This window comes from Megascapheus bottae, chromosome 14 (genome assembly GCF_031878675.1).
Source record: "Megascapheus bottae isolate mThoBot1 chromosome 14, mThoBot2.hap1, whole genome shotgun sequence".
Classification (NCBI taxonomy): Eukaryota; Metazoa; Chordata; class Mammalia; order Rodentia; family Geomyidae; genus Megascapheus; species Megascapheus bottae.
This window is the reverse complement of record NC_143522.1, coordinates 36,535,163-36,550,500: the sequence shown is the minus strand read 5'-3', so window position 1 is coordinate 36,550,500 and position 15,338 is coordinate 36,535,163. Positions and strand designations below refer to the sequence as shown.

Here is a 15,338-nt window from a genome sequence, read left to right as displayed (position 1 = left end):
ATATATATATTATTTTTCTATGTATGCAACTTTTATTTCATCAGATTACTCATTTTTTGTAAAAACAAAATATGTCTAACTTAAATTTTTCACAGAAAAATAAAACAAAGGAGTAATCATAATGCTATAGTATTACAGTTTCCCTTGAATTGAAAGCCCAAATAAATCTGCCTAGCTGATGCTTCTCTTCTAATTATGATGTTTATTCTTTCTTACTCATAGAAAATGGATTTCATTGCCAAATAATTAATACTGTCAATCAAAGGAATGAGCATGTACAGGAAAGAAAAGCCCAGGTGAGTTTCCTGAACTGCAAAGAGGGAAGATGAGTCATGTTTAAATCCCACCCAATTACAGTAGTTTCTAAATTCTCTGAATGTAACCCCTTATCTCTCCTTTGTTATTTATGTAAGGTATTTATATTTTTCTTGGTTTTTCCCCTTCCTTTTTTCCTTAACCTTCATTTGCAAAAATTTCTTTATTAGAGAATATTCCAGTAAACCTATCAGTGATCATATATCTGGCCACATATATCTTCCTGAATAAAACAATATTGGAAACTAGACAAAGGAATTAGGAGGTCATGCATATTTGGTTATTTGAAATAGGATAGAAAAAGGGGAAAAACAAGATGAGGGGCGCAGGTGGGGGGAGGAAAATGGGGACAAAGACATGAGAAAGCGTATCAATGTTTCTGAGGTAAAGAAATAGACAAAAAGCAAAATAAAATTTTTAAATAGTCATTCTCAATACATATAATGTTAATATAATAATAAAAAGTATTTTGTGAAAGAATAAGCATTGTTTCAGAAGTCAAAGAAAACAAAATAGCTTAGTGACAAATTTTCCTGTGCTGACCAATTAGTTGAAATATAATCATTGGTTCTCAAGCATTTGGCAATTACCCTGTGAATAGAATTACTGTCATCATGTACAACCTGTCTTCCATGTATCGATTCTGGTTGGCCATATCTCAGTTCAATCAATATGAACACTTTAAGAGAAAAGCATCCAATCAGAAAAAGACGTTTTATAAACTTATTTCACTACATAAAAACCATCATTCTGTAACTGAATATATATTGCATATTTTACCCTAAGAATTCTTTCTGTATATAGTTAGATCGAAGAGGAAATTTTAGTCATAGAATGTCAACGAACCCCAAATAATTTAAGAAATTTTTAGTTAATTCTTCAGCTAATAGGAATTAAACTTGTTCATCTTAGTAGTAAACAAAACTAAGGAAAAAGTCAAAACTGTGGAAAAAAATACAAAATAAGGATCCAACAACCAACCAAAGGTTAATTTGTCTTAAAGGGGTGGTAAAGATTTTTTTTCTGCCAAAGGTCACTTGGATTTGTATAACGATATTTGAAAGCCATGCAAAATTAAGACATGCAGCCAATGAGAATCATATAAGAAGTTTATGTATCTTCCCATGTGTATAATACCAAATAGTTACTTTGACTTTCTTAGGCCCTCTGACAGACATTATTTGCCTCCCCAAAAATTCTCTGTTATGTTACCATCTTTATTCAAGAAAACAATGTCTATTTTCTTTTCAAATATGGACATTCATCTTGACAGCACTGATCTATAAGTATAATACCAACCATAAAATTTAGCAACTGTCTTTTAGAATGAAATCCCATTGCAATTTTAATTCCATATCTCCCACCAATGGATGATTTTTCAAACACTTGTGAAGTGAACATTATTTTGTATTTACATTTCTGGAGCCTTTGTGAGGAGACATGGAAGATTTTTTTCACAGTGTTTATAACCATGAATACTATTAACTGGAAAGGGAATAGAAAACAGCTTAATTTCAAGTTTAAGCACAAGGATGACTTAACCTCTCCCATAAACCTACTTTCTCTCTTTAATGTGCCTTGATCAATTTACATCCCTCTCATGCAAACATTTTCCTCTACAAAGAAAAGTTAGTTTTGTTTTATATTAATCTATGTTAATAATCAATGTATCATCCTAGCTACTGTAAATGTTTTCTAATTCAAAGTCCATACCTCTGTGTTCCCTTTTTGTGCAACAATCCAAAAAACAAACAACAAAACCTAGTTCTTAGAGAAAAATAATCCCTGCCAGAGTCTCACTAGGCTATATATAACCATCTAAGTATAGGCTCTTGAGGTATGCTAGAAAATGAATAGTTAAGTAACCCTTTTCAGAAGTTGTTCCACATTTGAATAATGGTTTGTTTTTGTTTTGTTTTGTTTTTTGGTGGGTCATGGGGCTTGAACTCAGCCTGGGCACTGTCCCTGAGCTCTTCAGCTCAGGGCTACCACCCTAGCCCTGGGCCTGGGTGTTGTGTCCTGAGCTCTTCTGCTCAAGGCTACTGCCCTACCCTTGAGACAAGCCCCCCTTCCCAATTTCTGGAGGTTAACTGGAGATAGGAGTCTCAGGCCCTTTCCTGCTTGGGCTGGCTTTGAACCTTGATCATCAGATCTCATCTTCCTGAGTAGCTTGGATTACAGGCGTGAACCACCACACCCGGCTTGAATAATGTTTTAAAATGTAAATGAGACTTCAATCTCTGCATCCCCTTTTATTTTTTTCTGGGTACTAGATACTGCACGTACTGTGTTCCATTTATTCTTACATAAATGTTCTTAGCAAATAATACACTATGAGGATTCTTCCTCTTCATTAACGTCAGTGGCATCAATTCTTCTTCATCATTTCTTGAAATCTCGAGTATCTCTCAGTACCCGTCCAAGTTCTCATGAGAAAGTTGTGACCTTTCTGGCCTAAGTAAATGAAAGAAAAAGTGAGTCATCCCTTACCAGAGAGGCAGGGGAATCTCTGCCTGAGTTCTGAACATAGCACTTACTCTTATTATTCAGCCTAGTCACAAATTCCTGGTTCATCTTTAACAGTAGTGTGACTACACTCTTCACCTGACAAAAGACTCGTTATAACAATGAAAATATATGTTAAAATAGATCTGAAAATATAACAATTTGATGGGAAGAAGGTGAATGCATTCATTATTTAAAAGATAATGTAGTACTGAGGTTTGATCTCAGAGCCTTCCACCTGCTAGGCAGGCATACTACCGAGCCAATCCCCAAGCCAGCCTTTGCTTTTGTTATTTTTCAAATTGGATCTCCCATTTTGCCTGGACTGGCTATGGATATCATCGCCAATTATATGGTAGTCCTTATTGTATGCTGTCCTTATGCATAATTTAGATTATGTGTGATCCAAAATGTGAGGCTCACAGTCTAAGATAACTGTCATATTAATGAGGCTGGTCTTGAATCACAATCTTCCTGGCTTCTGACTTCAAATTATCTTGGATTACATGAATGAAATATCACAACTAGCTCTTTAAAACTACTGTTTAAGGTAACAGATACACTATATCCTCTGAGCTGATCAATACTCAAACTATACACAAATCAGAAGATCAGAAAGTATCTTATAAATCTGTATACACATATTCAATTAGTCAGACAATACATAGTATCAGTCACCTATCTCCTTTCCTATAATGACAAAATTTGATTAAGCCACATGTCAACCACTCCCAGAGTCCTTAGAAGACCACTGGTACTTTGGGTGACCATTCCTGGCAATAAAACTTCCTAGAGGCTCAACAGCTCCCAAGTTTTCTTCCTGTTTTGGGTCTGAGATGTCAACAGCAGCTTATATTACACCCTTTAACAATGTCTTTTGTGGGACTCTCTTGCCTTCTCACACTCTTATGGAAATGTGCATGGCAAATAACAAGGAGTATTTACTGAATGCTTACGATCAACACTAAACACACACCTTAGCTATTGTAGCAATCCCCTTGCTGTCACTGAATTTGATGGTTGTTTATTGGGAGAAATATTTTTGTTTTCATTATTTTGTTTTTCTCAGGAAGCTCTTCCCCTTGCCTTTCCAAGTTCTACTTCTGCTTCTCTCTGGAGTGTTCTCCTGCATGTCCCGACACCTCTGATTAGGGAGCCATCTTTCCTCTATGTGAGTAGTTGATTTGTTGATGTGGAGTCAACTCTAATAAGTAAATAATGAGATGATGAGGATTCTATCTAGGAGCTGCTAGGTCCTGTCACAGAACGCCTAAGTGAGTTTTTCGTACTTACTTCACTCTTCAGTCCTTCTAATAGAATATGATGACTTATATCTTAAAATGTGTTCTTGAAACCACTTTTATTCAAATCATCATCAAGTATGAGAGGATTTAGTTTTTCTTTCCTTACTTCAGCAGTATTTTTGAAGCTGAGTCCAGGAAAATTCATTTCATTAAGCACTCAAACTAATTCTTGAAAATAAGATTTGAATTACATTGTTTGAGGGGAAGCATTCTTGTTGATTGTGAAGACTTGTCTCTCCTAGTGACAGTATCACGAAGAAGCTTTTGTTCTATTCAATCTTTTGAGATAGGATCTGAGCTTCATTTAGAAACAATGCATTATAATAAGTTATCGTGCCTCTCAAAATAATTTTGGTATCAATATAAATTGGAAGAACTAAAAATATCCATGCAAAAAAATCAATCTATCTTTTTATTTCACAGAAACTAATGAGTAACAATTTTTAAAAATGCAAAGTTGCAAGAGATAGAAAGGAGGAAGTTCAAGATTACAGTTAGAGCTTTTGTTTTAGACATAAAATAGGATTTAAGTACAAATAACAGTAATGACTGATCACTGTTGGCCAAAATGTTCTAATTTTTATTGCAAGTAGAAAAAAATACTTACAGATAGATAGAATGATATATAAATACTTATATAAATAGAAAAAGATATTTATGATAAATGGAAAAAATAGATGGATACAGATATAGATGATATAAACATAAAAAGAACCATATATACAAACCGAGAAACAAAGAGAGAAAGAGAGAAAATTTGGTCCTTGGGCCCCAAGTATAAAAATCACATGCTGCTCACATAAATAATACAACATATTGGTCTAGCTACACATAATATTGAATCATTCAGAACTTTTGAACCAGTATCTTCATAAGCATTTGTGGAGACTCACCATTTCTGAATCAGTAATGGACTAATAAAAGTTCTTACACTTGGATAAGCAAAAGCCAAAAGCAAATTCTTTCAATGTCTAAGATAAAAATACAAACGCTGTACTCAGAGATAGGCGGGCAAACATATGAACAAAATCAGTCTGCCTTTATGAACACGAGATTCAATCCTATGGGATATTCAAGATTACTGGCCAGAATAAATTGTAATCCAGTTTAAAACTTCTAGATAGGCTAGGTACCAGTGGCTACTATAATTCTAGCTACTCAGTAGGCTGAGATCCATGGATCCTGGTTTGAAGCTAGCCAAGGCAAGAAAGCCCATGAGACTCTTATCTGTAATTAATCATAGAAAAAGCCAGAAGTGGTGCTGTGGCTCAAGTGGTACTGCACTAGCCTTGAGCAAAAAGTTGCTGAGGGTCAGTGCCCAGGCTCAGAATTCAAGCACTAGGACCAACAAACAATCAAAGTGTGGCAAATTTTCAAGCATTCTGATTCGGCATGGTTGTGAACAGAAAGGAAGAAGCTGACTATAATATAAAAGAGATGAAAATTATTTTAGAAACTAAAAAAAAGAACATAGAACATTGTAAGAAGAGACAAAAGAAGAGAACAATTTGAAATGAGATGAGTTAACCAAATTAAACCACAGCTTTGATAAATTCAATAGTTTGCATTCTAAAGCCTGTTCTGTTAATAAGCAAAATTACATGGACTGACCAGATAATGACCATAATCTATCAAGACTTAATCTGATATTAAAGGTAAACAATTTTTGTCATTTTTCAAAAGAAAACAATGAGCAATGACAAAAAATATGAAATAAAAAATTGCAAAGTAGATGCATTCTTACCCCAAAACAAATGCATGTCTTAGCTACATAGATAAGACTTCTATAATTAGATGGCAAGGTTTTTTACTTTATATAAGAAAACAAGGGGCCGGGAGTTTGGCCTAGTGGTAGAGTGCTTGCCTAGCATGCACAAAGACCCAGGTTCGATTCCTCGGTACCACATATATAGAAAAAAGCCGAAAGTGGTGCTGAGGCTCAAGTGGTAGAGCTCTAGCCTTGAGAAAGTCCAAGGACGGGGTTCATGCCCTGAGCACAAGCCCAGGAGTGGCAAAAAAAAACAAAAAACAAATGTTAAGGACAACAATCATTCATTATATGGCTTTTGTTTCAATATCCTGGAGGTCTTTTCAATTAGCTTCATACTATATGGCCTTATGTATCAAAGTTTTGCTCTATTGTTGTCCTTAATGTACTATGTTATCTCTCATCTCTTTTGCTGTCCCTTGGTTATCTCATATTGTTACAGTATCTCACTTTGTTATCTGATATATTGGATTTATTTGTATTTGGTTATTTGAAATTGGATAGGGAAGGGGAGAAAACCAAGACGGGGGTGGGTGGAGGGGAGGGTATTGGGGACCAAGACATGTGAAAGGGTATCAATATATGTGAATTAATGCACCTTCTATCTGGCAAATATCATGTAACCCTTTTATTAATTACAAAAAAATATTAAAAAATAAAAAAAGAAAACAAATGTTACACAGTATTAGAAATAAACTTTATGCTACAAGTAGAAAACAAAACTGAAAAAAATGTATTATAAATTCATTAAAGATGAGGTCCAAGAAAATGAGAAGTGAATGCCTAGCATATGAATGAATTATTATTCACCACTTTCCCTGGATACACAAGGTTGCAAGTGTTAATTAAGTCATGATTAAAGGAAGATGGTGTAAGTGCCAATCACATACTTAGCAGTGATAGATCATGTAAAATATGGTTTTAATTTTCCCTTTATAATCCAGAGAATAAAAATATTAGGATCTGCTCAGTGGTAAATCAGTTTGATATCTTCTCAAGGTCAAACTTCCCTGACAATTGCATTTCCACTATCTTGCTCAACTAAGATTCAAAATCAGCTATTGTCTACTTTGTTCCTGAAATGATTATTGGCTTCTACCATAACGTTTTTTTTTTCTGTGTGTGATCCTTAGGAAATAATGATTTTCACTGTAGGATGTAAGAAAAAGAGGCTTCATTTGTTTTCTGAGTCATAAAGTAGTTTGAATATCTTAGAACCTTGTAAAAATAGACTACACATGAATTTGATAATAAGACTTGCAAAATCTATCAGCAAGTTTCTTTTTTTTAAGCTGGCTTTCAAAAGCTTCTTTTACCTTATCAAAGAATTTGTTTTCCCTAGAATGTGATGATATTTCTGATGCCAAATATATTTAATATTCATCAACAATTCCACAGAGTGCCTTTTACAAAACAGAGGAATTGGAAAGAGGGTTAATTAAGTTATCCATTGCAATTTCAAGCCTTTATAACAGACTTTTTAACATGGTTGTGGTTATACATGCAATACTTTTTTTCATCATATCATCAAAATATTGCCTAAAATATTATAGCATTTAAATATCCTAAGTGGTTTTAAATGCTTCTTGCATATCACAAAGCTGATCATTATCAAAGTATGGAAGGCCATTACAATGTTAACTACAATGATTTTTTTTTCAGTTGAGCATCATATTAACTGAAATAACTACATTGTGAAGTCTAATTCTGTTGTTTTTTTTTTCTTTTTAAGTCCCAGGGCTTGACCTCAGGGCTTGGGTATTGTCCATAGGTTTCTCAAGGCAAGCGCTCTACCATATGAATTACAGCACCACTTTGAGCTTTTTCTGGGTATGTGGTACTAAGAAATCAAACCCAGGGCTTTGCACATGCTAGTGGAGTACTCTACCAATAGACCACATTCCTGGCCTACTTTTTATATATTTTTTATTGTAATTAATAGAAGGGTCACATTATAATCACCATATTTCACAAATATTGATATCCCATCTCATGTCATGGTCCCCATTTCCCTCCTCCTCCCCCCCCCCCCCCCGCTCATCTTGATTTTCCCCCTTCCCTATCCTATTTCAAATAACCAATTAAGCATATATAAAATATATCAGATAACAGGTGAAATATTGTAACAATATGAGATAATCAAGGGACAGCAAAACAGATGAGAGATAACATAGTACATTAAAGACAACAATCACTCATTATATGGCTTTTGTTTCTATATCCTGGAGGTCCTTACATTTAGCGTCATACTATATGGCCTTATGTATCTAGATTTTGTTCTATTGTGAATCTCTGCTAGGAGAGCCCAAGGTTTCTACTGATTATGACAAATGAGGTAAACCTCTGTTTCTTTGAGTCTGGCTTACTTCACTTAATATGATTTTTTTTTTAGTCTTTCCATTTCCTAACAAATGGAGCAATGCCGTTCTTTTGACAGCAGTCTAGAATTCCATTGTGTATAAATACCACAACTTGTTGATCCACTCATCAACTGAGGGACATCTGGGTTGGTTCCATATCTTTGCTATGGTAAATAGTTCTGCAGTGAACATCGTTGTGCTAGAGGATTTAGTCTGTCCTTGTTTCTGGATGATTAGGTAAATACCAAGTAGTAGAATTGCTGGGTCATAAGGGAGTTCTATATTTAGTCTTTTGAGGAACTGCCATACTGCTTTCCATAGTGGTTGAAAGAGTTTGCACTCCCACCAACAGTGTAGTAGTGATCCCTCCTGGCCACATCCCCTCCAGCATCTGTGGTTATTAGATTTCTTGATCCTAGCCATTCTAACTGGAGTGAGGTGGAATCTTAGAGCTGTTTTGATTTGCATTTCTTTCTTGGACTACTTCTAAGTTGCTGTTTTCTGATATCCCTTTGAAATAGGCCATGTGGGAATATTTCACTTGCTTTTTCAGCATATAAGGACAAACTTAAATGTACCTCCTACCTAAACTGATCGTGCATGAATCCCCTGAACAGTTTATGAAAAATAGTTAAGTGCTCTGTGTCTGTCTTCTGACTAAAATTTATAGCCTGGTATCTTCCCCATAAAACTTAAATGTCTGAGCTGAATATATCATACTATAACAACAGCCAAAAAAGGAAAATTGTAATATCAGAATGGCAAAGCTTTCATAATGGCAAATAAATAGATAGGACATACGGACAGATGCATAAAGAAAAGAGTTGTATTGAGCTTCCAGGTTTAGTCATTGAAGGTGTAGTCACTCCTGGTCTTGCTTCACTTTGCTATGAAGTACAAATAATATCTGCCTGAGAAGCATACCTCAGTAGAGGGGAACCATGTGTTCAGTTCCAGATGAATTCACAGGGAAGCACCTTCTGAATAGTGCAGCAGTATCATGATATGACAGCATTTATCTGCATGTATTAGCCTTTTCCTTCTCTCTCCTCCTTCCTCCCTACTCTCTGAAGCTTGTAGTAACCATTGTTGCAAGTATCTAATACGCACTCCTGTATATAGTACTGTTTTATAAGCTATCTTTCATTGCTATGTATTCTTAAGACATTCTAAACTGTCCCTAGCCCTCTCAATTCCTGAGCCAAATATTCCTCCTGGAAGGTTTAAATTCTTTAAATCTTTTATGAAGTAATTCAATAGAACCGGTTAAGTCTCAATAAATCCCAAACTATGAAACACACACAAAAAAATCAATCTCACCAATAAAAACATCCAAATATTACCAAAGAAAAATAAAACTCAATGTGAATGACTAATATGTTCAAATTCATTCCTTTCATGCCTTTAAGAGGCTAGGATTAGCATAAAGAGTCTTCTCAGAGTGTAGGCAACAATAAAAACTGCAATAAATCAAATTTTGTAGTGACTGTCATTTTTTACTCTGGATATTTTCAGTTTCCATAATAACCTGGGGGGGTTAAATATCATTACTCCTCTTTCAGAAAAGATAAAATTGAGAGATTAGTATTTTACTTATAGCCACACAGTAAGTTTTTTGCTGATTTCAGTCTAAGATATTATCCCAAAGATTACCTCTGTGTAAACTTTACATATGTTAGGTGTTTAACATCAGAAAAAAATGCATTCACAGTCAATTTAAAGTCTAGATGTGATAATTATGAAAGTTGAACATAAAAGTGTAAAGAAATTAGAAAATAGCTGATAAACATTAAAAATAATTTAAAAAATTTAGGAGAGGTAAACAAATATACAATGCCTAAATGAATCTGAGCCTATAAATATTTATTGAAATGAACTCTAGGAAATGGAAGCAACTGTTTTTTTTTGTGACTGCTTTCCTTCTCTTGTTTGTTCTGTTTTGGGGAAGATAATGGGGACACAGAAATGGGGGCACAAAAGATGAACAAATGCAGCAGTGGTGCTCACTGACACAATGTTGAAACTGAACTATGGGATGGGAGGGAAAAACTAAGGAGAAAAGGAGAACGAGAAGGAGAATAGGGGTGGCATTGTCCAAAAAGAAACCTATCTTTACCTACTTACATAACTCTAACCCTTCTGAAACATCACCTTTATAATAACAATACAAATAAAAAAATAAACTAAAACCAATATTTATTAAGCATTATTAAATGCTAGGTATTATCATAAGCTGACAGTATGAACTGAGCAACCAATAAATAGTCTGATAAGACATGGACTCTGAGGCCATCTTTGACCATTTTCACTCTCTTGCTCTCTACAAATAACTCATCAACAGATCTGTGGTTGTTAGCTTCAAAATATGTCTGAAGTCTGCCATCTACCCACCCCTTTAACACCTCTTATCCAGGATCATTGTAGTAGTCTCCTTAGAACTCACTAATTAGGGTTTTTTTTAAATGTCTATTGCATTGAGTGAATATGAAAATAGAAGAAAGAAACTTTATAGGACTGGTGGGTTGAAATTGCTGGGGAAGAAGAGAATGGTGATCACACACAAGTTGAAATCTTGCATCGAAACCCTTTTGTACAATTAATTTAAACATAATATTTTTTAAAAATTGCTATAAACAACCCTCAACACAAAACACAAAATAATTTATTAAAACTGTAATTCTCAAATTAACTGTGTCTAAAATTAAGTGGTAAGAAGACAAGGATAAGGTCATCAAAATCCCTCCAATGTATGTGTGACAGAGATAATGAGATTGTGGGACTGGCATCTTTAGAAACAATTCTGATTCCTCAGGCTAACCTCTCCTGCTGTGCCCTATATTTCATCTATCTTCCCAACTCAAAGCAATCTTCCTAAGCTCTACTTTTCTCCCATGCATTATCACTTTTTCATCCTTTAGTGGATGATGAATTAATCTCCAAATACCATCTCTGTCACTCAATTTAAGCAATATCCACCATGACTATAAATGCCTAGAAATACTCTTTTGTCTTCAACTACTCTCAAGTTCCCTAGTGAAGCAAATATATATATGTATGTAGATATATATATTTCTGAGTTCTTTTTTATCAATTTCATTGTTAAGAAGTGTTCTTTTTCTCACACTCCAATGAAATGGTTTGTAATGAGATGACAAGCCAATATCGTATCAAGGACAACATTATCGGTTCCCTTGTTTGTCACCCATTCACTAGAATTTGGCATAATTGATGATCACTTATTCTTGGAAATTAATCTAAATATCCCACACCCTATAGTCTGGAATTTCCTTACTTCATTGTCTATTGTTGTTCTTTTCATATCTATTTACTAAGACCTCCCTTTCTTTCTATCCTGAAAAACTTGAAAGCCCATTAGTTCTTTCCTAGACCCTTTCCTTTTTCTTGGTGCACCTAAAATATGTTAACGTTTCCAGTTCCATGATGCTTAAATACATACTGATAATATTCTAACATCTCACATAAATCCCTTTTCTGGAAACAAGGCTCATGTACTATACCTTGCTTCAGCATCTTCTTTATTAATATTTTACACCTTTACACAACCAGGAACATCATAGAAGATTAATAAGGATATAGACATGCAACCTTAAGTAGGATATCAAAATGATCCTGAACATTTAATTTTGTAGTAGTTGGACATTTAAATACTTTGTGCATTTGAATTCATTGACTATATCTCATAACAGATCCAATGGCGATAATCATTCCTTCACCTGTGTAAGTAGTAAATATTTGCTTTAGTCATTTTCCTTGAAAAGTTTGTGGCTTGAGTCACAACAACAATGCTAAGATTTACATACTTCAGTACTTGCTTATTCTTCTATCTAAAAGGATGATATAGCTATATCCCAGGATTGTCAGACACATAGCTATGTGGAGCCATTAAAATGATATGAATTATCCCTACTAATTCATTACTTTTTGAAATGAAGTAGAAGTTCTCCACCCCGAATTCAAAATTTTTAAATATTTATGTCAAGAATTGATCTTGTTCTACTTATCTATTATGTTACAGTTAAAGTAATTTGTAGTTAAAGTATGTTTCTGAGCACGTATTATAGACTTTTCTCAGAAAAGCAACTATAAGGGTATTCTAATTGCATGGTTCCATAATTTCTATGGAAAAACTACCATCTTGGTTTCATTTTATCTTGTGTGATTGTTGTTCTTAATGTTATTTCTCTTCTCTTTTTTTTCCCTTATGGCTAATCTCATATTGTTACTGTATTTGACTTTGTTACCTGGTATATTGTATATATGTTTATTTGAAATAGGAAAGGGAAAGGGAGAAAACAAGATGATTGGGAGAGGGAAATGGGGATAAAAACATGAAAGGGAGTATCAATGGGTGAAAACAAATGCACCTACTATCTGGCACATGTAACTGTAACTCCTCTATACATTACCCTGACAGTAAAAAAAAAAAAGATGAAAAAAATTTTAGGCAACTAATCAAAGACTCAAATCAGTAAAATTAGAAAATACCTAAAAAAAGCAGTAATTGGAAAACCTATACTCCACCAAACTGGAAAGTCAGAAAAGGATAGGTTTCTTGACAACATAAGACACTAAAATGGAAACATATGCAACTTAAATAAATCTTTACTAAATTGATCTTAAGGACTGGGAGAGTGGCCTAGTCATAGAGTGCTGGCCTAGCATGCTCAAAGTACTGGGTTCAATTCTTCAGTACCACATTTAAAAGAAAAATATCTTCCAATAAAGAAAAACCTACCTTTGAAAAAAAAAAAAAAACAAACTACCGTTATGGATCTTGGTTCACAGAATGACATCACTAAAAGCAATGAACATCAATGCAAAACTTCTTAACAAAATACTGGCCAACCGTCTACAACAACTCATGAAAAAATTACACACTATGATCAAACAGGATTCATCACAGGGAGGCAAAGCTGGTTCAACATACGAAAATCAATTAATATAATTCAACACATCAATGGGAGCAGGGACAAAAATCACATAATTGTCTCAATAGATGCAGAAAATGCATGTGACAAGATCCAACACCCCTTTATGTTAAAAGCTCTGGAGAAACTAGGAATCCATGGAACATTCCTCAATATAATAAAGGCTGTGTATGACAAACCCACAGCTAGTATTATACTTAATGGCGAAAAGCTAAAGCCATTCCCTCTAAAATCAGGAATGAGACAAGGATGCCCACTCTCTCCACTCCTCTTTAACATAGTATTAGAATTCCTAGCCAGTGCAATAAGGCAAGAAGCAAGCATAAAGGGGATCCAAATAGGGAAAGAGGAAGTGAAACTTTCCCTCTTTGCAGATGACATGATTCTGTATTTAAAGAATCCTATAGACTCCACTCCCAAGCTCCTTGAGCTGATTCAAAACTTTGGAAGGCTAGCAGGGTATAAAATTAACCCTCAAAAATCAACTGCCTTCCTCTATGCCAACAGTGAGAGAAATGAGGCAACAATCAGGAAAGCAACTCCTTTTGCAACAGCCTCAAAGAAAATAAAATACCTAGGAATTAGCTTAACTGAGAATGTAAAGGACCTTTTTGATGAAAACTTTAAAACCCTGAAAAAGGAAATTAAAGCAGAACTGAGGAAATGGACAAACCTCCCATGCTCCTAGATTGGAAGAATCAGTATCGTGAAAATGACAATCTTGCCAAGGGCTATATACAAATTCAATGCAATACCCAAAAATATCCCAATGTCATTCTTTAAAGAAATAGAAGAGGCAATCAAAAATTTCATATGGAATAACAAAAGACCCCGTATAGCAAAAACCCTTCTTGGCAGAAAGGACAGCACAGGAGGAATTTCAGTACCAAACTTTAGATTCTATTACAGAGCTATAATTATCAAAACAGCTTGGTACTGGCACAAAAACAGGCCTGAAACCCAATGGAATAGAACTGAAGACCCAGATATTAAACCGCAGCCCTATGGCCACCTAATCTTTGAAAAGGGAGCCAAAAAAATAGAATGGAAGAAAGACAGCCTCTTCAACAAGTGGTGCTAGCCGAACTGGTTAAGCACCTGCAGAAAACTAAAGTTGGATTCTTCTTTGTCACCCTGTACTAGAATTAACTCCAAATGGATCAAAGACCTGGAGGTAAAAGCTGACACACTGAAAATTTTACAAGAAGGAATAAGAGATACACTAGGCCTTCTTGGCACAGGTAGAAACTTTCTTAATAAGGACCAGGAATGACAACAAATCAGAGAAAGGCTGGATAAGTGGGATTGCATTAAATTGCAGACCTTTTGTATGGCAAAGGACATAGCTAGTTAATTAGGAAGCCTACAGAGTAGGAAAAGTTCTTCACCAACCATACAAGGGACAAAGACCTCATATCTAAAATTTATCAACAACTCAAAAAATTGAATCACTCCAAAACTAATCTCCAAAGTAACAACCATCCTATTAAAAGATGGGCCAAAGACTTACAGAGAGTCTTCTCTGAAGAAGAAACAAAAATGGCCTATAGACACATGAAGAAATGTTCAACATCTCTGATCATAAAAGAAATGCAAATCAAAACAACTCTAAGATTCCACCTCACTCCAGTTAGAATGGCCAGGATCAAGAAAACTAATAACAACAGATGCTGGAGGGGATGTGGCCAGGAGGGATCATTACCACACTGTTGGTGGGAGTGCAAACTCGTTCAACCACTATGGAAAGTACTATGGCAGTTCCTCAAAAGACTAAACATAGAGCTCTCCTATGACCCAGGAATTCCACTGCTTGGCATTTACCCAATCATCCAGAAACAAGGGCATACTAAATCCACCAGCACAACAATGTTCATTGCAGCACTATTTACCATAGCAAAGATATGGAACCAACCCAGATGTCCCTCAGTTGATGAATGGATCAACAAGTTGTGGTATTTGTACACAATGAAATTCTATGGTGCTGTCAGAAAGAATGACATTGCTCCATTTGTTAGGAAATGGAAAGACTTAGAAAAAATCATATTAAGTGAAGTAAGTCAGACTCAAAGGAACTTAGGCTCAATGGTTTCCCTCATTCGTCATAATCAGTAGAAAACTTGGGCTCTCTTAGCAGAGA

At 34.9% G+C, this 15,338-nt stretch overlaps 1 protein-coding gene and 1 pseudogene across 2 annotated transcripts in view; one reads left to right on the top strand and one right to left on the bottom strand.

Annotated features, from left to right (window-relative positions):
• Positions 1–15,338, bottom strand: part of Lrfn5 (leucine rich repeat and fibronectin type III domain containing 5) — a 245,700-nt gene that overhangs the window by 182,462 nt on the left and 47,900 nt on the right. The gene's annotated exons all lie outside the window — the stretch shown is intronic.
• The window catches only part of LOC150055068 (lamina-associated polypeptide 2, isoforms beta/gamma pseudogene), a 53,080-nt pseudogene that overhangs the window by 36,010 nt on the left and 1,732 nt on the right, over positions 1–15,338 (top strand).